We start from the raw sequence: 26,080 nt of genomic DNA on the forward strand, positions 1-26,080 counted from the left end.
GAGTTTCTGATTCAGTACTTCTGGAATGGGGCCCAAAAATACACATTCCTAACAAGTTCCCAGGTGATGTCGATGCTGCTGGCCCAAGGACCATGAATGGAGGACCACTGTCTGGGCAACAATCCAGCTCCCAGCCCTACCCCACCCATGCAATGGGTGTAATCATAGCCTCCCCACCGTGGCGTTGTTGTGAGATGCCAGTGAGATAATGGAGTGAAAGAGCACTGTCAGCTCCTTCAGGTGAACAGTTTTGCTCATTAACCAGGTAATCTGCCCAAGGCTAGTCCCCTGGGGTCTGGGGGTGCAGAGAGGTGGGATGCAGGGCGGGGGCTCAACAGCCATCTAGAGCTCTTTTGAAGCCCACTTTAATTTGGGACCACTTCCCAAAGGAGAAAGCCAGCAGCTCCTGAGGGTTCAGGCCAGCCCTCCCTGCCACCCCCTTCCTCCACTCATCCTTTCCTGCCTTCCCTCAGGCAACGTGCTGGGCACTGCCCCAACCAGTACAGGCAAGCTGGGTAGCGTCAAGCCAGTGATTCAGGGCCTGGGGCTGGATCTCGCTCACCACCTCAAGCGTGAGATTCAGAGCCCATGATTTCCCTTCCCTAAGCCTCTGGTTGCTCATCAGTAATATGGGTGCAACACGAGTATCATGTGTTGTTGTCAGAATTCAAAGGTGAGTACTTTTTACAGTGCTTGATATAAGGCCTGGCCCCTGGTGAGTGTTCAATAAGTAATGCTGTTGTTGTTAGGTGCTGACGAGTTGGTTCCGACTTATAGGGACCATATATACAACACAACAAAACACTGCCTGGTCTCATGCCATCCTCGCAATTGTTGCTATGTTTGAGCCCACTGTTGCAGCCATTGTGTCAATCCATCTTGCTGAGGGCCTTTCTCTTTTTCGCTGACCCTCTCTACCAAGCATGATGTCCTTCTCCAGGGACTGATCCCTCCTGATTAACATGTCCAAAGTACATCAGACATAGTCTCACCATCTTTGCTTCTAAGGAGCATTGTTGCTGTACCACCTCCAAGACAGATTTGTTCATTCTTTTGGCTGTCCATTGTATATTCAATATTCTTCACCAACATCATAATTTAAAGGCGTCAATTCTTCTTCGGTCTTTCTTATTCATTGCTTAGCTTTCGCATGCATATGAGGTGATTGAAAATACCATGGCTTGGGTCAGGCGCACCTTAGTCCTCAAAGTGACATCTTTGCTTTTTAACACTTTAAAGAGGTCTTTTACAGCAGATTTGCCCAATGCAATAAGTTGTTTGATTTCTTAACTGTTGCTTCCATGGGCATCGACTGTGGATCCAAGTAAAATGAAATCCTTGACAACGTCAATATTTTCTCTGTTTATCATGATGTTACTTATTGGTCCAGTTGTGAGGATTTTTGTTTTATGTTGAGGTGTAATCCATACTGAAGGCCAGGCTGTCTTCCAAATTTCTTGGCATAGACGAATGAACGTTTCTAGTTTTGTATCCATTTGTTGAAACATCTCAATTAGTATTTCGTCAGTTCCTGGGGCTTTTTTCACCACTGTGGTTGGTGCAGAGTGGACTACTTCCTTCAGTAACATCGGTTCTTGATCATTTTACATTCTGAAGTGGCTGAATGGTGACCAATTCTTTTTTGGTACTCTGTGTATTTCTTCCATCTTCTTTTGATGCTTCCTGCATCATTCAATATTTTGCCCATTGAATCCTTCAGTATTGCAGCTCCAAGCTTGACAATAAATAATAGCTGTTAGTGCTTTCAAAAAGCGCACGGGCCCAGGCCTCCTCCTGATACAGGCCCTGACTTGGAAGGTAAACCGTTCCCACGCCGTTCCCCGGATGTACGCGCCCTGGAATGCCAGCGTCGGGTCCCGGGCGGCCGCACTGGGTTGGGATTGGCAGCATGGGCAGTTCAGGAAGGCGCTCAGGCAGAGATGGGGCGCGCCTGAGGCGTGGCTTCACCCTGGTCGGGCCAGGGGGCGGGGTCAGGCCCGGAGGAGAAAGTGAAGGAGGCGGGGACGGTAGGCGGACGTAGGGAGCGGGACAGTCTGGCGAAGAATGTGAGGAAGGTGGGGGACGGTGGGCCGGCCTGTGGGCACTGGGGACTCGGCGTCAGCGGTCTGGGAAGGGGCGGGGAGGAGGGAAGCAGCGGAGGTACAGGACCGTTAGGCAGGGCCGGAGAGTGGGGCTTCCCACTCAGCAGGGCCCGAGAGCGTGGCCTGGCAAGGCTGGGAGTAAAGGCTTCAAACGAACAGGGCCGGAAGACGAGGCCGGAGGGGCTGGGGGCGAGCCAGGATAGATTGGGGCGGCCATAGAGGGGCGGGGCTGGCGGTCCTGAGTAGAGACGCTTGGGGGCGTGCCCAGGGGCGGTCCTGGGGTGGGGCCTCTGAGGGGCGGGGTCTGGCCCGAGGCTGCTGTGTTTTCCTAGGCCGCCGCCGGGAGGGGGCCTGCGGAGTGACTGAGCCCCGCGCTGCGCGGTCGGACGCTGACTGGGGTGGTAGCCGGTGTCGCTGGGCTTGCAGCGCCGAGCAAAAACCGGAGCCTACAGGTGAGAAGGGGTAGGGGAGGCCAGCCGGACATCCAGAAGCTGAGTTAGTTTTCGCTTCTTCTCCCAGAGCCGGCCTGGACAGCTTTCTGGGAACAAGTGACAGGTCGGGCCGCGGAGGCAGCTGGCGGGTGAGAAGGGGCACTGGCTCTCAAGTTCTCACTCCAGTTCTCCGGCTCCGCTGTGCGCCCGCTGTGTGGCCTGGAGGGGGGACCGCCCCCCCGGCCCTGGAATTCTCGGATTCCAGTAAAAGGAGGTTGAACCAGGTGAACCCCTAGGCTCCAGTTACCTTTTCTCTCTCAAATCCCGGAAGGTGAGAGCTGGCAGGTGAGAGCCAGCTGCAGCGCAGCCACAGGTCTCCCGGGGCAGTCGCGCTGCTGGACTTTAGTTTCTCTGTGCAGAATGGGGCTGTGCACAGCGAACTCTCGGGGAGCGTGAAGCGAACTGCTGTAAAGATCACCCTAGTTTTTCGGATGGGGCTCAAAGTCCCAAGCCCTGGGGAAGCCAGGGGGCTTTCCACTCCTCCACCCCAAGTCTTGAGAGCTCAGCCGAAATGGCCCCCTAAGACTTCAGGTCGGAAACTCAGAGAGGCTTTTGGCCACCTCTAGAGATTTTTCCTAGGAAGCCCCGGGCGGAAACCAGAGGACAAGTTCTTATCAGGGCGAGTGAGGAGGAGAAGGGAAAACCCCATTGAACCTTGAGCCTGTCAAAGCCAGGGCCCAGAAGCTCTTGTCCCACACCCAAGGTTAGTTACTTGGGCTGGAGGGTTCTGTACCCAGTGGTGGTATGTGGTGGCAGGTACTCTGTGCCAGGCCATAGTAACTGGGCCGCCTAGCTCAGTGGTCAAGGGTTTGGGCTTTGGGGTCAAACTATCTTGGATTCCACTCCCCCTCCAAACTTCAGTTTCCTCATCTGTAAAACAAGGGCAATGGCAGTGTCCAGTGGTAGTAGCAAGGGCTGGATAAGATAGTGTGTGTACCTCACTACATGACAGCTGCTCTGATGTGGATGGGCAGGTGACAGGCTGGCTTCCTGCTGGAGAATGAGCTCATTTTTTTTGGAGGTGGGAGGCTGGCTGCAGCCCCTTTTGACTTTGTGAGGGATGGCCAGAAACTGCCACCTGCCACCAGCATCACTCTGTCCATCTGGAGGGTGGGGAGTGTGTCACCTGGACCAAAGAGTGGCTGAGTTTTTTTTAATCTTATTTGAGGCTGGTGGGTGTTCAACTAAATAAACCACAAATATGTACTGGGCACCTACTGCATACTAGACACAAAAATAGGGGACACAGAGGTAAACTATCCAGCTGGGCTCTGCCCTCATATTGAGTGGCTGACAGTGAGGGCTCCCCTAACCCCACCATGCCCCGCTGAAGAGGGTAACTCACACCCAAGACTTGCAGTCAGGAGGGATTTCATGGGTCTGTACTGCCCTAGTAGCTGGAATCCAGCTATTCCATTACATACCTGGCTTGGTGTGGAGGTGGGAGTCCAGTGTGGGCACCTGTTGTCTGTCTTGAGTGGGGCTAGGCACTGAAGAAGACACAAGGTGCTGCCAGTCTGCTCCCTGTGTCTTCTGGGGGGAGATGAGCCATGCACTTTAGAACCAGCTGGAAAGTACTGTGAAGGCTGCCCTGTGGAGGAGACCGTGCATGTGAGTGTGTGTGTGTGTGAGTGTGTGTGTGTTCTGAAGATATGAGACAGTGGAGAAACCAGAATTTGGGGGAGGGAGCTTCCTGAAGTCAGTGAGACTGGAGCAGGACTTCTGCCTGCACTCCCAAGTACTAGTTGAGCTTGGATCAACTTGGGGCACTGAGTCCCCGCCCCTCTCTGAGCATCTGTGAGTGTAGGATTAGAGTCTGGCATAGTGGGAGAGAAAGAGATTAGCGGGTGGTGCAGGGGGTAGGGAGGAGAAGAGGTTCATGTCAAACAGTGCTTATTAAATATCTAATGGAAAGTCCCTCCCCCACCACACAATGACAAGTGATGACACACCGCCCCCACCCTCAAGTTGCTTAGCCTCTGGGAAGGGGCTTTGACAAGACGACCAGTGACTCCGTACATGATAAATGAAAAAGGAATTGGAGGGATCTGGAAAGCTTCCTGAGGAGGCGGAGTTTTGGATGTGCCTTACGGATTGAGAGGGTTTCAGCAGCCAAAGGGAAGATGGTTTTTCAGGCAGAGGAAAATACCTCAGCAAAAGCAAGGAGGTCAGAATGCTCGGGATTTTCAGGAAACTGCTAGGTAAAGCAGTCTGGCCAAGAATTGGGACTGTGCAGGGGATGGGAAGTGCGAAGGGTATGTTGGATCAACTCGTGGAGGGCTTTGTATCCAAGGCAAGGTGTTTGGATTTGGTTTGTAGACAGTGGGGAGCCACTGAAGGTTTTTGAGCAGGGGAGTGATGTAATCAGAGTGGCACTTTAGTAAAGGCAATCTAGATGTGCTAGGGTTGGAGGATCCAGTGGTCAAAGGAAAACAAGCCAGTGGCTTTGTGATGGGGAAGGAGGGGGCTGGGTAGCTTCGGGGACATCTGCAGCTGGGGGCTGAAGGAAAAGGCACTGGCTAGGGGGCTGGAAAAGGTGTGGTCAGAGGGAAGACAGGGTGGCACAGGAGAGGAGTGTTCTAGTGTATGCTCTGTGTCTCCTTCTATTCCTGCACCCAGCCGAGACCCTGGCACATATGATTATTGTTAGCTGCCATCAAGTCGGCCCCAAACTCATCGTGGCACCATATACAATGAAACTGGACTGTTGTGATCTCTGGGGTTTTCACTGACTGATTTTCAGATAGTAGATCACCAGGCCTTTCTTCCTAGTCTATCTTAGTCTGGAGGCTCTACTGAAACCTGTTCAGCATCACAGCAATACACAAGCCTCCACTGACAGACGGGTGGTGGCTGTGCATAAGGTGCATTGGCTGGGAATCGAACCTGGGTCTCCTGCATGGAAGGCAAGAGCTCTACCACTGAACCACCATTGCCCTCACAACCTGGCACATGGAAGGGGCTAAAAACAGTAGCTGTGTTTGGAGGGAAGGTGTGCTGAAGAGGGCGATGAGTGCTACTGACTGATGGGGAGGGGCCTCCAAGAAGGCCCTTGGGTTGGCCCATGAAGGGGAGGCATTTTGGTCAAGTGGTGTGAGCTAAACCGGCCAGCGGTGGGTTTGGGAGCAGGGAGGATGGGAAGACATGCCTTAGGGGCTCCTCCCAGCCCTAGCTCAGGGAGGGCAGGGGTGAGAGGTTAGCCATGTACACTTCTCTGGGGCCAGTGGGGTAGTCAGTGGGGCACAAGTCCTCTACATGGGTTGGGGGAGGATTTCCCATTTGGTTCCCCTGGGCTCTGAAGTTGCTGCAATGCAGGGGCAGCCCCCCTCTTGACGCCTCATACTTTTGAGCCACAGCCTGGAAGCTCCTCCTCTTCACTCCCCCTTCACTCACACTGGGAACACAACCCCTGCTCCCCCTTCCCCTTCCGCCAGGATGAAACAGACCTCTCTGGTCAAGGCTGAGAGAGAACCAAAGCCCTGAGCACTCCTTTGGCCCTGGAGTGTCTGGGAACAGCTGGCACCCCCTGGTTTTGGCTTGGCCTTGACCCCCTGTTCCAAACCATTATACCCACTTCATCCGCCCCACGGGAAGCTCTCGGTTGTGGTTTAACCTGGAAGATCAAACGGTCAGGAGTTAGCTCTGAGAGAAACGGAAAGGGAGGGAAGAGCCCCAGCCGCTTGGCTTCTCCGCCCCTCTGTAGGATGGGACAGGGCAAGGGCTGGGGGGGCCAGGGCGCCTGTTTAATCTCAGCAGGAGCTGCCCTGCCCACCAGCTTCCCCTCCTCTAAGCCTGGGTCTGAGGAGTTGGGAGGGAAGCCCAAGAGATAAACATGGGCCAAGGGATATGTGCTGCTTCCCTCCTTCCTGGCCCCCATGCCGCCCTGTGAAGAGGCAGCCAACCACAGCAGCCAGTTGACCTGTCTCGGGGGCTGCCTTGTTCCTGACTCACCCCCGGGGTTCCCCAACACCATGGTTTTCCTGTCAACAGCTGATTCACTCTGTGCTGACATGGACAAGCAGCTGAGGGCAGGGGAGAGGCCTGTACTCTGGTTCTCAGAATTAGTTCCCAGTGTTACACTTGACTTCTGTGTGACCTTAGACAAATTCCTTCTCCTCTCTGGGCTTCTCCTTCTGCTCTGCCAATGGCCCATTCATTACTCAGCTTTCAGGGGCTTCTTCGACCTGGGCTCTGTCCTATGTAAAGTGGAGTGTGTGAGCGTGTGTACACACACACACACAAACAATACAGTCTCAGCGCTGAGCTGGGCGGCTCCCCTCAAACATACAGTACTTCTTCCCACCTCCGTACTCTTGCTTACCTTGTCTTCTTGTCCAAAGCACCATCTCTTACCTTCTGCCTATCCACAGATTAGGAAGCTGGCATAGCATGGTGGTGAAGAGCTGCACTCTGGAGTTGGAATCTTGGCCCTGCCAATTCCTAACTGATGTGACCCTTTCTGGGCCTGGGTTTCTCAGTCTGTTAAACTGGGATAACAATGGTTAACTCAGTCAAAGGGTGACATAAAGAAAAAATGAAATAAAAAATCCATGTGTAATGCTTAGCACTTTTATGCCTACCCAACGAAAACCAAACCTGCTGCCACCAAGCTGACTCTGACTCACAGCAGCCTGATAGGACAGAGTAGAATTGCCCCATAGGATTTCGTAGGCTGAAATACTGACGGAAGCAGACTGCTACAGCTTTCTCCCACGGAACAGCTGGTAGATTCGAACCGCTGACCTTTCAGTTAGCAGCTGAGTGCTTCACCACTGCGCCACCAGAGCTCCTCCTTTTATGCCTAGCACGCAGTAAATGTTCAACAAATGGAAGCTGTTGCTATTTTCTGCACCTGGCTGATCTTTCAAGACTACACCAGTCTGCTTCTCAGGCCTCAGGGACATTCCCCAGAGTGCCCCCCTTCTGCACAGGCCCTCCACGCCCTCTCCAACATATGTGTGTGTGTATGGACATGCACCCCAAGACATTACTCACTTCCGGCTGTGTGGCCCCAGCTCTTCCTGGGGGTGGCTGGGTCTCTCCAACATGACTCTAAGTTTCCTGAGGGGGAAGTAGGTCTCAACGTCAGCGGCAGACTTTGCTAGCATCCCCCTCCTTTCCTGAACCCCGTCCTCTTCCTCCCCCTCTTTCCCTTGTGCTTGTTTACCTGAGGATGTTCCCCTTTGGTCGCTGTTTGGTGGTGCATGGAGTGTCTCTACGAGCCCTCCTGAGAAGGACTGTCCTGTCTCTGTATCCTTGGTTCCTGGCACAAGGCCTGGCACACAGCAAGCACAGGGGAAAGATGGCTGAATGCAGAAGTAAGTGGTTCTCCTCAGGACGCTCCCAGCAGGACCCAGCTCAGCACCAGGCACTGAGGGACTCCTTAGGAAAGGCCAGAGGTAGGGTCTGGATAGGCCTGCCCACCCCACTCTTGGAGCCTGGATCTGGGGAAGCAAGAATGGAGTGGATGGCCTAGAATTGTTTCAGACGGAGCTTGGCCTTTCACCTCCTGAGGGGAACAGACCGACTTCCTCTAGCCTGTCTGGTGAGGGACTGTTCTGGCCTTTAGTGAACCCTGACTCAGCCAGAAAAGGCATCTTCAAGTCAGCAGTTATATATAGAAGGTGCTCCAGCCCTGTGGGGCTCTGGCTCAGGGTGCAAGGGGAGAATGGGAAGGTACCCTCCAGGCACCCCCTCCCCAGCATCAGCCTTCATGCAGACCACCTGAGGGGCAGCACTGGGAAGCACCTCCATGCTCCCCCTCTGACTTGTTTCACTGCACTGGGGGGCTTCAGCCCTTCTCTGCAACCCAACCCCAGCCTTCCCCGCTGTGTTGAGAGGTGATCTGGAGTGGGAGCTGTTCAGCATTCTGGGCCTTTGCTCAGAGAGCCAATGTGGAGAAGTGACAAAGCACTGGAGGCAGGGTGTTAGGAAGCCTGGGTTCAAATCCTGGCTCTGCTGTGATGCTGCAGAGTGGCCTTGGCCAGGGAGGTGACACTCTGGGCTGGTTTTCTTTCCTTCAGGCAGCAAGTGTTCCAGAAATCTGCTTGGGCCCTACAGAGGGGGGAAGGAACTCTACGCAGGGTTGTGTGATGGTTAAGAGCTCGGACTATCTGAGGGTTCCTGCCTCTGCTTCTTACCAGCCAAGTATGACCTTGGGCAAGTGCCTTAACCCCTCTGTACACCAGCTCCAGCACCTCTGCAATGGAGATGATAACTGTACTTACCTCCTAGAGTTGCTTGAGAACATATGAGTTAACATATGTGAAGCATTTAAGACAGTGCCTGGCACATAAACTCAAACCAAACCCACTGCTGTATGTGGCCTGGTAAGCACTCAATAAATGTTCATTCTTATTATTATCAAGACACCTTAAAAAGAAAACCAAACCCACTGCCACTGAGTCAATTCTCACTCCTAGTGACCCTATGGGACAGAGTAGAACTGCCCCATAGGGTTTCCAAGGGTGTACATCTTTATAGAAGCAGACTGCCACATCTTTTTCCTATAGAGCAGCTGGTGAGTTTGAACTACTGACCTTTTGGTTAGCAGCTGAGCACTTTAACCACTGCACCATCAGGTCTCCTCACATAGGGCCCGCCACATAGTAAGTGCTATATATGTGTCAGCTGTTTTGGATAGTGTTGTTATGATCAGTAGGAAGCAGGATTTAAATCTTTAGGGGCAGGAGAGCTCAGTGAATAGCTTGACTCTGGGGGGGTCAGGAGACCTAGGTTCTGGCCCTAGCTCATCCTCTACTTGCCATGTGACCTTGGGCAAGTTACAGTCCTTCTGTGGACTTCAGTTTTCTTATCTGACAAGTGAACAAGTTGGGATGGGCCCCTGCTGTCTATGATTGGGTAGCAAAACTCTGTTATCCTGCATTTGCTGCACTGGGCTTTTGTGAGGCAGCTGGGATGCCAAGTGATCAGCTGTAGGGTTTTATCCAGGGAAACGACTTCTGGGTGCCTGGCCCCTTCTGCAGTAACAGCCTGGGAGGAAGACTGAATGTGGACAGGTTGCAGGTGCTGCCTTGGAGGCACTGCAGACACCGAATGGCAGAGCTGCTTCCCCACAACAGTCCTCGGACTCTACAGGCCAAAAAGTAGATGAATCAACTGAAAGGTACATATTACATATGTAGGGGGATTACACAGATCAGATTACAGAAGATCTTTGCTGTTTCTTTACTTTTTCCTATTTTCTGACTCTTCTGCAGTGAGCTTGTATAATTTTTATGCTCAAGGAAAAAGAACACATGCAATAAAGCTATAAAAAACTTACTATACATACTTAAACATATTTTGAGATTTCGTTGTTTTGTTGTTAATAAATCATATTTTTTTTCAAAGGGGGGTAAGGGTGTTGGTTTGAAGTGAATATTAGTTTGTCAAGCCTCAGAGACTGCTGGAGTGTCTATGGCCATCAGCCTCATGGCCTGGGAGACAGGGGTCAGATACCAATAGGAATGTAATCCAGCTTCCATTATAGTGGACACACTCTGAGTACTGTGGGGAGTGGGGTGGAAAACTTTTCAACAGTAGTTGAAACCACAGGGCTTATTAACCTTTCTAAGCCTTAGTTTCCTCATCTGTAAAATAGGAATAATAATACCACCTACCTCAGAGAGGTTGCTGTGATAATAAAACGAGCTTACCACATGTTGTGGAGGTTTTAGAGGGAACCCCTTTCTCCTCTGAAATTTAGAACCAAGTGAAAACAGAACAGTTGCCAGAGATGGGCTCCAAAAGGAAGCTTCATTCCTGAGAAGGCCGGCTGGAGAACGTGGCTCTAGTGGAGAGCGTGGCTCTAGATCCGGGGCCCAGAGGCCTTGCTAACTGTCCGTCCTGAAATTGTCAGAGTCCTACCAGTGACAGGCAGCGCTGGGAAGAGGCCAGGCCCCCTGCAGAACCAGGTGCAACAGCCCAGATGGAACGCTCCCTGCAGGCAACCTGGATCTGAGGGAGGCGGGGTCTGCTTGAGCGTGCCCTCGTGTCTCCCAGGCCAACCAATCAGAGAAGCCACTCCTGGGGCAGGGAAGTGAAGTAAGGCAGGGGGCGGAGCCAGGCCAGAGGTGTACCAGGATAGAGGTCCCTCGACAGGGAAACCAATGGAGTGGGGAGTATGTGTTCCTCATCATACATCATATGGCCTGTTGAATGGTTCCTGGTATGTAGTAGGCATTCAAAAAATATCCCTTTGTTGATGCTGATGATAATAACTAATTAATAATTATATTATTGCAGTTGGAAAATCACTCTCCCACTCACTTAGTGTATTCTCGGGGTTTCTCTGGGAGATGGAATATTAGAATGTTGTTGCTATGGGAATTGATAAGCCGCCATCATTTATACGAGGTAACAAAGACGATGGGGATGGAACGGGGGGAAGTGATCCGCCTGTGGTTGTGCAGTAAGTGAGTGGCTGGCCAGGTCTTGGGTCACCCTCAGTCACATAGACAGTCCACTTCTCTGACCCCTGCCCTATCTGAACATAACTATGGAGGCGGAACTGGGAGGAGGAAGGGTGTGTTGTCTATTCGCGTACTAGACATCTAGGGTTCATCCGAATGCCTGTCTGATCCCCCTGCTCTTTGCCTCACACCGTCTCCTGACAAAGTGGGGCAGCAGGCTCGCCTTTTGCTACGAGACAGTATAGAATGGTTCCATGTTTCTCAAACTTTGTACATGTCAGAAATCCCTGGAGAGCAAGCTGCAAGTTGGGAACCACTGGGGTTGTGCTTAAAGCTTGCGCTTCTTCTGGCCCCTCAAGCTCTGATGTGAGCAAGACCTGGGTGTGGGCCAGCCCCACCTTGCACTAGCTACTTGCCTTTGGGCAGGTTTCTTAACCTCTCAGAGTCTTGGTTTCCTTATCTATGAAATAGGGAATTATAGAGATATGAGATAATGTGTATGAAATGCTTCGTGGCAGTTCTGGCTCAGGGTGCGCCTCCAATAAAGGCCAGAGAATTGTAAGGGTGATCGTGGTGAAGGCTGTTCTTGCCACTCCTTTGAGGGAAATAACAAGGAGCCCTCCTCCCCAAAGGTTGAGATCCCTCATCTGGAGCAAAAGATTTTTACAGGGCTCCTTGGGGTTCTGGGGGTCAGAAGGAGCCTTACGCCTCTGTGGTCTTAGTTCCCAACCAGACCATCTGAGCCCAACCCTGACCCACATGCTCTTGGTGTAGAGTTGGGGGCAAAGTTGAGGGCTTGTGTCTAGATTCACAAGGTCTTGGTGTTGTAAGCAGCTTTATAGTTCATTGAGGCAACCTACCTACCCAGTCTGATCCCCTCAACAGTATCCAGTCTTTGTTTGAACACCTAAAGACTTGGGGAGCCCGTTACCTTTCATCTCTAGATAGATCTGACACTTATAAAATACAGTGTAGAATTTGAGCAAACCCATACTCCCCTTCTACTTACTAGTGCTGATCATGCTCATTGGGGCCACATGAAATGTGGACACTCCCTGGGGGGACCAGTTCTCCCTTGTAGCAAAACCTCCCAAGCCATTGATTCTGACATAGGAAAGAGATCTTTCTGTCAACTTTAAAAAAAAAAAAAAAACACCTTATCTCCATCTGAACCAAATGGCCACTTTAAAAAAAAAAAAAAGCTTTCTTTTAAATTATTGAAGTAATAGTTTTTGTGGAAAAATTTGGAAGATAAAGGACAGATGCAAAGAAGGAAATACCTACTCAGAGATAACCACTGTGAGCAGTGGTGTTTTTGTCATTAAAAAAAAAACATATAAACCACTTCCTGTGCCTCTTGCTCTTTGCTTAACATTACATAGGGAGGGTTTTTCCATGTCATTAAATATTCCCCTACAGCATGCTTCCCAGCCCTGCAGTATCACACCACATGGATCTACCATGACCTGGTTAAGCTTTCCCCTGCTGTTGTACACTTAGGCCATTTTGAATTTTTCATTAGTATCCACATTGCTATAGTGATCACCTTGTCTATCCATGTATTTTGCACTTAACTCTAATGATCTCCATGGACTGAATTCCTAAAAGTGGATTTCCAGTCATGTGGTTTTTAAACTCAAGGTCTGAGGATCAGATTGTCAGGGAAAAGCCCTTTCCCTGGTACCCACCAGGGCATACTCCCAAATTTAGCTCCGGTCCCACTGGGAGGAAGGGGTGTGGTCTGCCTCTTGGTGCTAGTTAACAAACCCAGGGAAGGAAGGGGGCAGGCTCTTGTGGTAAAAGAGACAGACAGATAGATATGGGGTAGCTTTTTCTCTTCACTTATAGTCTGACTTCTGACCCTCCTCCTCTCTCCTCCCCAGGAGCCTGTGGTGTCATTAACTAATTATGGGATGTCTTTACTATTTAATGATCTCTCTCCACCATGACTCCTTCCTCCCCAGCAGCCTACTGGAAGCCAGGGGTAGGAAGATGAGTCCGTGGGAGGCAGTTTCTCCAGAATAGGAGGGAGGGTCTTGGGGTGGTACAATGGTTCTCAAACTCTGACCTACATAAGAGTCACCTGGAGGGTTTGTTAAAGCACAGTTCGCTGGACCCCACCCCTAGAGTTTCCGATTCTGTTGGTCTAGAGTGCATTTCTAACACGTTCCCTGGTGATGCTGCTGCTGGTCCAGGGACCACACTTTGAAAACCACTGAAGTCATGGAATGGAGCAGGGGATGTTGTATTTCAGCTTCTAGTTCTACTGACAGTAGGAATTTTGTCTGCTTAATAAAAACTTGGTCTGTGAGGCCTGGACTCACTGCCCTCCCTCCACCCCCTCCTCACTCCTTCTCCAATATGTACTCTGTATATATTGGGAATAACGAGCCCTGGTGGCACAGTGGTTAAGTGCTCGGCTGCCAATTCAGAGGTCAGCAGTTTGAACCCACCAGCCACTCCACGGGTGAAACGTGACAGTCTGCTTCCATAAAGATTACAGCCTTGGAAACCCCATAGGGAAGTTCTACTCTGTCCTGTACAGTCACTATGAGTTGGAATCGACTCAATGGCAACGAGTTTGGTTTTGGTTTGGAATGTGTATAATGGCAAGGTCCATCTCCATTGTACAGAAAGGAAAACTGAGGCTGTCTGGCTGTGTGACCTTGGGCAAATCACTCCCCCTCTTGGGGCATCCGAGTCCTCTCTTATCATAATGATACCTTATGCTTTATAGCTTTTAGTAGTGGACATTTTCTCATGGACTTACTCCGTCGAGCCTCCCAGCACCTTGTGAAATAGGCAAGGAGAGCGTTATTACTAGGCCCATTTATACAGATGATGCCAGAGGCAGTGAGTGAATTACCCAGGGTCCTACAGCTAAGGAGATGCTAGAGCCAGGACTTGAATCTGTGTTGTCTTTGCTCCCTATCCTGAGCCTGGTCCATCACCCCAAGCTGCCTCCTAAATAAGGAGGGAGCCCTATGGCCTCCTCTGCTTTCTCAGTTTTAGGATTAAGGATCCCAGACCTCTTAGTTGGGCTGCTGGGTCTTGGGTGTGAGGAGCCTGAGACCCCAGGAAAGGCTGGCCTGGGACCCTCGCTGTGGGCCAGGAGACTGTGGAAAGGGAAGAGGCACTGCCACAGGGTGATCCTGGCTGTCCCTATTACCAGCTCCTGCCCGTCCCTATTACCAGCTCCTGCCCAGGCCCTGCCATTTAAGCTGCTGGTAAGGGTAGGGGCCTGGCCCAGGTCCACCTTCCACCTCAGGGCCTGGTTTCTACTTGGGACTGTGCCTGCTCCTTTAAATTGTGCAGAATTTTCCAGACTCTCACAGCTGGGTGCCTGGGCCCCACGGCTCTCTTTGGAAGGCCCTCACCTCCTCCCCAGTCTCCTGACTTGAGTCTTCCTCATTTTACCAGCACAGGCTCCAGCCACCTTCTTCCCTCAGGGAAGCTTTCCCACCTGGTTCTCTGGCCAAGCCAAGTCAACTGTCTTGGGTTCTATCCAGGGGGGAACTGGCTAACCAGGTTCGTTAATTCCCCAACTAGGTGATAGGGCAAGGACCGTGGCTGATGTGGGTCCAGGCCCCGCAGGGTCGCCACACTGGCAGGACTCAGGACAGCGGGGTCTGTGTACACTGGGAACTGTGGGCCCACTCAGGGCCAGCTCAGACCTGTGATTCTTACACTTTGAGAACTTGAGCAAGACACTTTCTCTGAACCCTGGCTTCCTCTTCCTCAAAGTAAGAAAGTTACTTTCTTCACTATCTTGACTTGTGAAGCTTAACCAAGGTCAAGTATGCAAAGCATCTAGCAGTGACATCTGATGGGTTCAAGTTCTCAGGAAATGCTGATGCTTCCCCTTCCCTGGAATAGGTAACTCAGGCTGCTTTATGCCTCTACCCTCCTGTGCCCCCTTGATGGGGTGTCTGGTTGAGCCTTGGTCAGAGGGTCTGTTCCAGGTAGGCAATGTTCTAGGCTGATAGTGGGGGAAGGATTGGGCCGAGGGACAGAGTCATCTCCAAACATGTTGTTAGTTGCCACCAAGTCGATCTTGACTCATGGCGACCCCATGTGTGCAGAGTAGAGCTGCTCCATAGGATTTTCAAGGCTGTGACCTTTCGGAAGCAGATCACCAGGCCTGTCTTCCGAGGTGCCTCTGGGTGGGTTTAAAACACCAACCTTTCAGCTAGCAATTGATTGCTTAACCATTAGCACCACCCAGCTCCAAACATAGAGAACTTTAATCGGGCTCTGCCATTTGCAAGCTCAGACCTCGGCTCAGTGCTGACCTCTCTGAGCCTCAATTTCCAGATCTACGGAAAGGGGACTCTCATATCCCAGTGTTCTCAGGATCCACACTTGAGCAAACAGGAGGCTTCCTGGTAGAGCAGGATCAATGGTGGGGAATCCAGGTGATCTGAAACCCTGAGCACTCCCTCCTGGGAGCCTCAGGTCTGGCCAATTGCTGCTCATTTACATATCCGCTTTCCTGCTGTAGAACAAACAGTCCCCTTTCACTGTGGACACTGGGAGGCTCACCAGGCCCATGTGCTCTTGGCCCAGCCTGGCCTACTGGGTCACCCTGGGGAAGCAGGCTCTCTCAGCTCCTTTCTTCCTATGGGAAGGGAGCTGGGGAGCCAGCCCAGGCCTGGAACTCTGAGACCTAGGTGGTGTCACCCCACATCCCTGTGGGGTGAACTCTTGAAATCCCACAGCTGGCCCATGGGGACCACTGGGTACACAGACCCTTCCTATAGGGCAAAGCACCTTTCCTTGTTGTTTCTGTCCATCTGTCTGTTCAACCCTTCCCCATCTGCTCTGTGCAGTCTGGAACCTTCTCATGGTGGTAATAATCATCCCACTTCCCTTTACTATGCTGAAGTGTTTTACTCCTCAAATCTCCCTAATCCTCATACTTCCCTGTAAGGTAGGAATGAACTGCTGCTGCCCCAGAGCGGGAGGGGAATTACCCAAGGCCCCACAGCTGGGACTCACCCCCCCCCCCACTTCCCAGCTCCCAGTGGGTGCATGAATTCTTGGCTAAATTTTGCCTTCCAAAGGCCATACCCAGTCATGGTCCTCAAAACAAGAATGGGAAGTAGATTGGCCCCTGAAGAGAGAAGAGGGTGGCAGAGTCCTGGGCCTCCCAGAATGATGGCTTGGGGTAGAGGGTCTAGATTTCCACCCTGCTTTAGGAACAGAGGAAACCCTGGTGGCATAGTGGTTAAGAGCTATGGCTGCTAACCAAAAGGTTGGCAGTTCGAATCCACCAGCTGCTCCTTGGAAACCCTATGGGGCAGTTCTACTCTGTTCTGTAGGGTTGCTACGAGTCAGAATCAACTTGACAGCAATGGGTTTTTTTTTTAGGAGCAGGCATAGGGACTATCCCCATTGCACAGGGGGGGAAGCTGAGGTTTAGCGAAGTGGAGTGTATAGGGAAGAACTGGCTGGGCTCCTCTCTTTCCTCCCCAGAGCATGAGGGCTTGAGTGGAGGGGAGAAGATGAGGCTCTTTGGGGATTTGGGTGCTTGTTTTGACTTAGCCACTGCTGGCTGTAGCCAAGCCCCCCTCCCTGTTTCAGATTCCTTAGGGGTCCGTGAGTGGCTCGCTCAGAGCACTCCAGCACCCCTTCTGGCCCCTGCTCAGGAATGTCGAGGAAGGGGGTGTCCAGGGCACCGCCCTACCTCTCCGGAATCTGGGGGAGGCCTAGGCTGAGAAGAATGGGCCGGGGAAGGGATGGGCCATTGTTGCCAGCCGGTGGGGAGGAGGTGGGGCAGTAGTGAGTAAGAATCAGAGGGCCGATAGGTCCCTCAGGGAGGCTGTAGGGGAGGTGGGGCTCTTGGCTACAAAACAAGGTAAGAGGTAGTAAGCCTGAGAGCAGGCGTCAGGAGTGGCCTGGGATGGGAGCTGGGCTGGTCCCAGGGTGGGATCCTGCTTGGGTCAGGCTGAAGCTCTGTCACCTGGGGTCGACATGGGGGCATCTGGGGCAGAGTGAGGGCAAGAGTGAGGGGCGAGGTCTCAGCTGTGCGGCAGAAGCTCTGGTATCTCTTCGTGTCATTGTCTTCCCTCAGTCTGTGTCTCCGTGTCTCTGTCTCTTTCTCTCTGTTTCTGTCCTTCTACCCCTCTCTGTGGATCACTCTATCTCTTTACTTATCTCTCTGCCTCTCTTTCTCTCCACCCTCACTGCCCAACCCTTGCTCCCCCCACCTCCTTTCAAGCACCTCTGAAGCCAGAGCATCTCGAGGCCCAGGACGGTGCTGAGGCGGTGGCCACCCTGGCCGAGCTCAGCCGAGGGGGCTGGAGGCTGCCCACGCTGTGGCTCCTTAGCAATCTGGGAGGAACTGGAGAAGCCTGGGGAGCCCAGGAGGCCTGGGGAAGGGCTGTGCTCTGTGTGGGTCTCCTCTATCATGGTCTTTCTTGTCTGGATGCCAGGCACCTGGGGCTGGGTAAATGGTCACTGCCCTGCCCGGGAACCAGGGGTTTGAGCTCTACCCACTGGGTGGGAGGCACAGCCCTTTACCCTGCCTCTGAGAGCCCAGCTTCCTGCAGTTGATGGTGAAAATGAATTTCTCAGGCTGTTCCTTCCTGGAGCCTGGTGCTGTCACGGGGAGGGCTGGCTGGGCAGGAGCACAGGGTTGCGTGCTGGGTGAGGTCTCCCTGGATACTGCCAGGGCCTCTCAAGATATGAAAGGGAGAGACTGAAAGAGATGGTCGCAGAGCTGGGGAGGGATGGGGCAAACCCAGAGATAGGGGCACACAGAGAAGGGAAGAGACAGGTGAGCGAGGACAGAGAGAGGAGGGTGAGGCCCCAGAGATCTTGCCCTCTCCTCACCTGCGCTGAGCTGCCTCTAGCTGGGCCTTAGCCAGGAAGACCCATTGTCTGCCTCCAAGCTCTTGGAATTAGAGACCTGTCCCTCCACCTTCCTCTCTTCTGTGTTTTCACCCAGGATCCATGGAGCTAGAGAACCCTGTGCTTGTGTGTACAGCACCTTGCCTTCATTGTGTCTTACTAAGCACATCCCCCACCCCCACCCCCAGCTGTCTGTCTCTCTCTCTCCATCAGATACCCATAACACCATAATAGCTCTCAGGCCTAGGGAGGTGCTAAGACCTGCAGACTGGGAGACGGGAAGTATTAGCCCATTTTACAGATAAGGGAACTGAGGCTCAGAATGGTAAAGTGACAGGAAAGGGTAGACAGAGCCAGGGTTTTCACCCAACTCTGATGCCCACTTTAACCACTCAGGCCGAGATAACTAGGGCTGCCAGGTAGTGCTCCATGAGGGTCTGCACAGCAGGGTGTTCTGGGAAGGCTGCCTGGAGAAGGTAGCATTTCAGCTGTCCCTTCTCCTCCTTCCTGAGCCTGGGAGGGTATGCTGGGGCTGAAGGGCCTGCCTGCTGCCATATGGGGTCCCTGATTAGAGTCCCCCTCCCTCTCCCTAATCATTCTACGGAGGGCCCACGCCCAGCACCCAGGCTCAGTCTCTTAGGGGCCCCAGCCCAGAGGTTAACCCTTTGTTAGTCACCTGCCCCCAGTTGACCAGACTCTGGGATGAGTGTGCGAGCTGGTCCCTGGTGCCCAGTGTGGCCCAGAGTGTCTGCTGTGGGTTGGGTTCAGAGGCTAGGCCACAAAACTGGATAACCCAGGTTAGACCTTGTGGGGGCTGTTTTACCGAGCATTTATAACTTTGTTTCAGCAGGCAGCACAGCATGACAGTAGAGCACATCACTGCTGGGCGTCAGCTCCCAGCTCTGCCAGCGATGTGATCTTGGGCAAGTTCCTTTTGCACTCGGAGTCTCAGTTTCTTCAACTGTAAAGTGAGGTTAAAAGTAGTGCTCATCTCTTGGGGTCTTCTAAGGATCACCTGAGTCATGTGAAGTGCTTAGCACAACCTCTAGCAAGTAGTAACTATACAGACATTTAGCTTTTATTATTGTTAAATACTGGGAACTGTGTCCTGAAGCACCCACCTTGTCCCTCAGAGGGAGAGCTAAATGTTGGTGGAGACTCCCTGCAGCTTTGTAATTATGTTGGTATGTAATTGCTCATTTTCATGTCTGTGCCCTGCAGACTGGACACTCACTGAGGCCAGGGGTGGATTTGATTCCTCCAAGTCCTGTGTCTAGCTCATGAACAGCCCAGAGAGGGTGTTCGGTGAATTGTAGTGGGCAGCGGCTCAGGATGGAAACTCTGAGTAGAGTGGCCACTTGGGAACCCTTGGGCCAGGCAGCCCTGCAGCTCCTCTGGGCCCAAGGGCTGTTCTAGGGGGAGGGCGTGCTGTCCCCTTAGAGGTCGCCTCTGCGGGTTAGGCCTAGGCTCATGTCCTGCACTGCCACCCTGTGTGCCCACCTCTGTCACAGCTGGCTAGTACAGGGCAAGAGTCCCAAAAAACGTGTGTTTGTTAAATCTGCAGACGCTGGCCCCACCTGGGATGCTCTGACCTCATGTACCTGGGGCTGGGGAATTGCCTGTTTAATACGTGGCTTCAGTGACTCCACCATGAGAGTGCTGGAAAGGTGGGAAGCAGTGTCACAAAAGAGGAAGGACGTTGGGTTTCAGCATCAAAGGGTTCTGAGCTCAAAGCTCAGCTGGGCCACCGCCCTGCCATGTGACCATGGCAAATGCCACCCCTCTCCTGAGCCCTCGTGATCCTGTTTGTAAAATGGGGGTGACAAAACCACATTCTCTGCCTTGCAGGATGATATCGGGGTCAAATGAGATAATATTAGTGAAGACTGGTCACATGGCGGGTGCTTCCATCACAGTTTTTTTCTTAGTCCTCCCTCTGCCTGACCCCGTTTTTAAATTCTTGGGTGACGGTGACTTTGTTGGAGCAGTTTGTAGGGACTCTTTGTCCCACACCTCAAGGGGATAACCTTTATCCTGCCCCCAGCTTCTATGTAAGGAGGGAATACCTTGCTGTTGGGCCTAAGCTGATGTGAGGCTTACAAGCTGGGATTTGGCCACTGATTCTGCATTCTTCCTTGATGTCCACATTTTACAGATGAGGATACTGAAGCTCAGAGTGGGGAGGTGACTGAGAAATGGCCTTATTAACTCTTTCAATTGTTTTTCTATTCTCTATTTCATTTAATTCTGCTCTAATTCTTATTATTTCCTTTCTTCTGGTACCTGAGGTGTGACTAAGAAATGGGATTGGAATTTAGATCTCAGTTCAAAGTCCATACCATGACCTGGTTCATTATCCTCCATCCTGCCATGGAGCTGGCGTGGGGTCCTCAGAAGGTGGTTGACTCCCAGGAGCCCATTTAGGAATCCGGTCCTGTTGTTAGGGCCCCTGAAATCTGGGGCTCCTGGACATCCTACCAGATAGTCCCTAAATATCTCTCTAATTTAGAGCTTCCCAACAAGTGTGCCTGAAGGGGTTGCAGGTGTGTTGAGATGGTCATTTCCTCAGCCCTTGGGGACAGAGCCCTGGATGGTCACCTCAGGCCAGGCCAGGTCCTGTCTGTCCACCTCCATGTGCTGAACAAATAAGTATACTTCTCTATGTGTACCATGATGTCAAACAAGTTGGGAAGCACTGACTATTCAACAATCCCTTCTCTGCCACCCCAACATATACCCTGAACACACATTCTCTAGAAGGACGGGCCTCAGTTTTCTCATCTAAGAAATGGGACTGAGCTAGATAATGTCAAAGGCCTTTCTAGCACTGTGATTCTGAGTGTGTAAGCCTTGGAACTCAGCATTGGGAGGGAGCAGGGGCTGCATGGGGCCCAAGCAGCATGCTAAGAATGCCAAAAACAGTCAAGAAGGGGAACCTTGGAGAGGGAGAGGTGAAAGGCTATGACTCAGCCTCAATATGAGTCTTTGGCTGTGTGTGGGCCAGGTGGGGTGGCTGGAGGGCTCCAGGTGTCTACTCTTCCCTACTGTGCACCCTCCCATCAGCCCCTTTCTTCATACTGAAAGCCCTCCAGTCTCATCACTTAGGTTTCAAAGCAAAGCTTCCTGGGAAGGACCACATCTGTAAACCTCATCGGCCAAACTGAAGGAACACCCCAGCCAGGATTGGTGGAGCTGATCTTTTCCTTCCTGACAGGAAGCCAAGAGTCTGATTTTCAGAGAGCAGGGGCAGGATGGGAGGTTGAGCAGGCAGAGGTGCGGAGGGGTGGGGTGTGCGTGCTACACAACCCACCTCCCTCACTCTGGCAACAGGTGAGGAGGAAAGAGCTCTGGTCTCGAGTCAGAGCTGAATTTTAATCCTGGCCTAGCCACTTACTTGTGTGGCCTTAGGCAAGTCACTGGGTCTCACTTTCTTCATCTGTTAAAACCAAACCCCACTGCTGTCGAGTCGATTCTGACTCATAGCAACCCAATAGAGAGTAGAACTGCCCCATAGGGTTTCAAAGGAGTGGTTGGTGGATTTGACCTGCCGACCTTTTGGTTAACCACTGTGCCACCAGGGCCCCCATCTGTTAAAGAGGGATAATAATATCTCAGTTAGTGGGGTTTTTAGAGATGAAGTGAGATACAGTGGATAATGGCATGATATAAACTGTAAAGTGCAATTATTCTGCTGTAGTCTGGCCAGGGGTGGCTGCTGGCCTATATTCCTCTTGTACCCCTAGCCTCCTTCCCCCATATTTGAGGTATCCACCCCAGCTCCCAGTTTCAGAGTATTAAGGTCCTCAGGAGAATGGGAACCTGTTACACCATCTCATGGGATCACATGACAGGGGCTGTTCCTCACCAGGCCTCGAGTTCCATCTATAAGACAAACAGGAGGCCCCTTGGGCCCTGAGACGCTGTGATTCCTGGGAGAGTGTGATGTGGACGTGTTTCTTCCAATCCATGGTGGTGTTGGTGGTGGTCCCTCACCTGAGTTGTGAGTAGCTAACTGTGCCCCCAAAGCTCTTTCATGCCATAGCTTAGTCCTCCAGCATTTCTCACCTATGGGTCCTTCCAGTGTTCCCCATGCTCAAAATGAGAGCGTTGGATCTCAGAGAGGCTCCTAACTCACTTGCTCAAGGTAGGAAGCAGAGCTAAGATTCAAACCTATGTCTTAAAGAAACTCAAGATCCTAATCATGCTGTAGAACCTCACAATCTTCCTGTTGCACAGATAACTGCCTTTTTTTTTTCTTCTTTCTTTCTTTTTTTTTTTTTTGGTTTTAACAACAACAAAAAAGGTAAGAACCGTGATTAAAAAACAAGATAGTTGGGAGGTCAAAAAGCCAGCTCCTGGAATCAGCCAGGGTTTCAGGAAACACATTACCTGTGAAACGTGAAAACAAACACAGCCACATGTGACCAGCCTCTTTCAGGACAAAGTCCAGAGAACCAGAAAGCAGGGTGGCCAGGAACCAGCATGCAGGTGGGTTTGCCTGCAGCTGGGCTGGCTTCCAGAGAACAGCTAGGCTAGCTCTTCTCACTCGACTTACTGCCAAAGCTAGCAGGCTGAGCTCCCACGGGATCGGGTGCCCAACTCACCGAACTGGCTGGACAGTAACACAGCTCAGAGGGACGGAGATCCCACCCATCAGAGGGCAGATGCCACGCCATCTGCAGGACAGAGGCCCCGCCCATGCAGGGGGCAGCAGCCCTCCTTGAGAGGCCCAGCCAAGGCCAGGCACATATCTGGAGGCTAGATCAAGCCTCCAGAGGGCGTCTGGCTTTTGCCCAGGAAATCAACAACTTCTAGATAATAGTAATCAGAATCGGTAGCATTTATTTGACACTTGCTTGGAATGGACTCAACGGCAGCGCGTTTGGTTTTTTTTTTTTTTTTGTCGAGTACTTTACAGATACCAAACCAAACCAACTGCCATCGAGTCAAATCTGACTCATAGCAACCCTATAGGACAGAGTAGGACTGCCCCATAGGGTTTCCAAGGTTGTAATCTTTACGGAAGCAGACTGCCACGTCTTTCTCCCATGAAGCAGCTGTAGGTTTGAACTGCTGACCTTTTGGGTAGCAGCCAAGCGCTTTACAACTGCACCATCAGGGCTCCACTTTACAGATCCTAACTCATTTAATCCTCACCATAACCCTTTATTAGGGGCAAACCCTGGTCGTAGAGTGGTTAAGAGCTATGGCTGCTAACCAAAAGTTTGGCAGTTCAAATCCACCAGGCGCTCCTTTGAAACTCTATGGGGCAGTTCTACTCTGTCCTATAGGATCACAATGACTCAGAATCGATTTGACAGCAACAGATCTGGTTTTGTTTTTTTTTAATACCCCTTTATTAAGTCCATTTTACAGATGGAAAAACTGAGGCACAGTGGTTGTCCAAGACCACACAGCTGGTAAGATGCAGCTACAGCATCTTCAGACAGGGAGAGTTGGAGGACTGAGCCCTACTATGCGCTAGCCTGATCGCAGTACACGTGCACTCTGTGTGGGGTAGGAGGGTTTAGTATCCCCCATTCACTGATAAGGAAGCAGCTCTGCAGTGTTTCCCAAGGTCGTGTGGCTGACACATGGCAGAGCCAGGGGTAAGAACCAAGGGCTGGCTGTGTGACTCTGAGTCTGGTGCTCCTGATACCTTTCCATGCAGAGGCCCCAGTGAGCAGGACAGGACAGCAGGTGGAGAGAGAAGAGCTCTGGACTAGGCATCTCTAAGTCCTCCACTGCCCACCCAAGCCCCAAGCTTGCTGTGTGACCTGCAGCAAGTCTCGTGTTCTCTGGGCCCCTCTGAAAAATGCAGTGATCTCAAAGGTCCTCTCCTGCACAGTGATCTTGCTCTGGGATAAATGACCCAGGGGAGATGAGCCACCAGGTACACAGGGGTGGAGCCAAGGCACAGGGAGCTTCATGCGTCACTTGTTTTCTAGACACCACAGTGCTAGGCAGAGTCTCCAGGCCAGGCCCCGCTACACCAGGAAACCTAGGCCTGCCTGCACCCCAGTCGGGAGCAGAGGGACTGGGCGGTGCTGGAGACAGGGACAATGGCAGTGGCTCTCAATGCAGCTGCACTTTAGAATTCCCTGGGGAGCTTTAAAAAACCCTGCTGCCAGGGTCGCACCCTAAACCAATGAAATCAGGATCTCTGGGGGTGGAGCCTGGGCATCAGTATATTTTAGAGATCTCCAGGGAATTCCAATGTGAAGCCAAGTTTGGGGACATTGGGAGGTGAACAAGACATTTAGGAGATGGGGGAAGCCAGAACCTCCTGGCCCCTCAATGGGCCCCTGAGGGTCAGTGATGCCCTGAAACTATGAATACGGGATGCCTGTTTGTGCACATGCATCTTTCTGGGGAGAGGGTCCACTGCTTCCATCAGCTCTTTTGACCCAAAAGAGGTTAACATCCAATCTTGGGGAAAGCAACCGTCTACCCCACCACTCTACCCAAGCCATGGGATTTCTAAGGCCTGAAACCTCCTATCGCAGAACCAAAGTTGGTTTGTTTTGGCTCCCCTGAGAATTCTTTCCTGACCTTTCCAGACCCCCTTTTCTTTCTTTCTTCCGACAAATACGTATTGAGCACTTACCGTCTTAGTCTTCTAGTGCTGCTATAACAAAAATACCCCAAGTGGATGGCTTTAACAAAGAGAAATTTATTCTCTCACGGTCCAGTAGGCTACAAGTCCAAATTCAGGTCATCAGCTCCAGTCCAGGAGAAGGCCTTCTCTCTCTGTAGGCTCTGGAGGAAGGTCCATGTCATCAGTCTTCCCTTGGTCTGGGAGCTTCTCTGTGCAGGAACCTTAAAGAACGCCCTCTGCTCCTGGCACTGCTTTCTGGGTGGTATGAGGTTCCCATGTGTCTCTGCTCGCTTCTCTCTTTTATGTCTCAAAAGAGATTGGCTTAAGACAGTATCCAATCTTGTATACTTCATCAGTATAATTGCCACTAATCCATCTTACTAGATCATAGTGATTGAATTTACAACACATAAGGAGATCACATCAGATTACAAAATGGAACACAATTATATAATACTGGGAATTGTGACCCAACCAAGTTGACAGATATTTTTGGGGGACACAATTCAATCCATGACACTTACTATGTACTAGGTACTGTTCTAGGCTCTGGAATGGGGGCAGGTGGAGTGAACAAGACAGGCACAGCCCCTGCCCTCAAGGAGCCTGTATTCTAATGGGGGATACAGGCACACTAGTGACAAGTAAGTTAGCTGCAGTGAGCTGTGCTGAGGGCTGGGAAGGGACACACGGGCAGAGTGACAGACCCAGGTGTCAAACCTGGCTGCTCCTTATGTCACTGTTGCAGGAGAAGCCCACCCCACCCTAAGGATTCTGATGACCTGGTGCAGAGTGGGCTGGGCACTGGCAATTTTTGATTCTAGCATGCAGCTGGAGTTGAAGCCCACTGTGAAAATCAGGTGTTAAGGGAAGGCCCCAGAAGGAGGGAGCTTAGCCTTCTGGGCTGAGGCCAGAAGAGAAGGAGCCCGCCAGGGTTCTTTGGGGGAAGAGTGCTGAGGTGAGAAGGGGCCTGGGATACAGGGACATTAGGAAAGAGGGCAGAACAAGTATGCAGATGAGGGCTGGGGGAGGTGGTGAGTAAAGAGGACAGGAGAGGGCAAACCTGGCAGGGCCCTGCCGGCCACATAGGAGTCCGGATTTATACATAGGCTAGATCACCACTGGAGAGCTGCAAGATCAGTTTGCATTTTGATAGAGCCTTCCTCCCTGCTGTGTGGATAAGGGACCGTTGAGGACAGGAGTGAAACCAATGACTAGCCAAGAAGCCGCACTTGTTTAGGAGGAGGTGGTGGCACGAGGCCAGAGAAGTGGTGGATTGGAGACCCACTCTGGCTGTGTCGGGCGAGGAAGGGGGAGGCCCGAGCATGGCTCTTAGGTGTTCAGCTTGAGCCATTTGGAAGGTCCAGGGGCCATTGACTCCCCCTGTCTCTGAATCCTATAGCACTTAGAGCCCTGGAGTGCCAGGCCTGGAGGGACCTTCAAGAGTGTTTGATTTAGTGTTTCCTAAGTTGTGTTCCACAGGGTGTTAATAGCTATTAAGTGGAAAATGGTTTCCAGGAAGTTTGGAAATAACTCGGTCAGGACGTCTCAGAGACTTTAATGGTCTCATGTGAGGTGACTCTTTGGGGGAGGAGAATTGATGCTCCACAAACCTGGTGACAG

At 51.8% G+C, this 26,080-nt stretch overlaps 1 protein-coding gene across 4 annotated transcripts in view; it reads left to right on the forward strand.

Annotated features, from left to right (window-relative positions):
• Positions 1 to 2,440: 2,440 nt before the first annotated feature.
• The window catches only part of CD82 (CD82 molecule), a 55,707-nt gene continuing 32,067 nt past the window's right edge, over positions 2,441 to 26,080 (forward strand). For 3 of the 4 annotated variants that reach the window (XM_004387645.2, XM_023741809.1, XM_023741811.1), the window contains exon 1: positions 2,441 to 2,554. The gene's annotated coding sequence lies outside the window, so the exon portion shown is untranslated. The remainder of the gene's footprint in view (positions 2,555 to 26,080) is intronic. The other variant, XM_023741810.1, reaches the window with a different exon arrangement.

This window comes from Trichechus manatus, unplaced genomic scaffold, assembly GCF_000243295.1.
Source record: "Trichechus manatus latirostris isolate Lorelei unplaced genomic scaffold, TriManLat1.0 scaffold00191, whole genome shotgun sequence".
Lineage (NCBI taxonomy): Eukaryota > Metazoa > Chordata > Mammalia > Sirenia > Trichechidae > Trichechus > Trichechus manatus.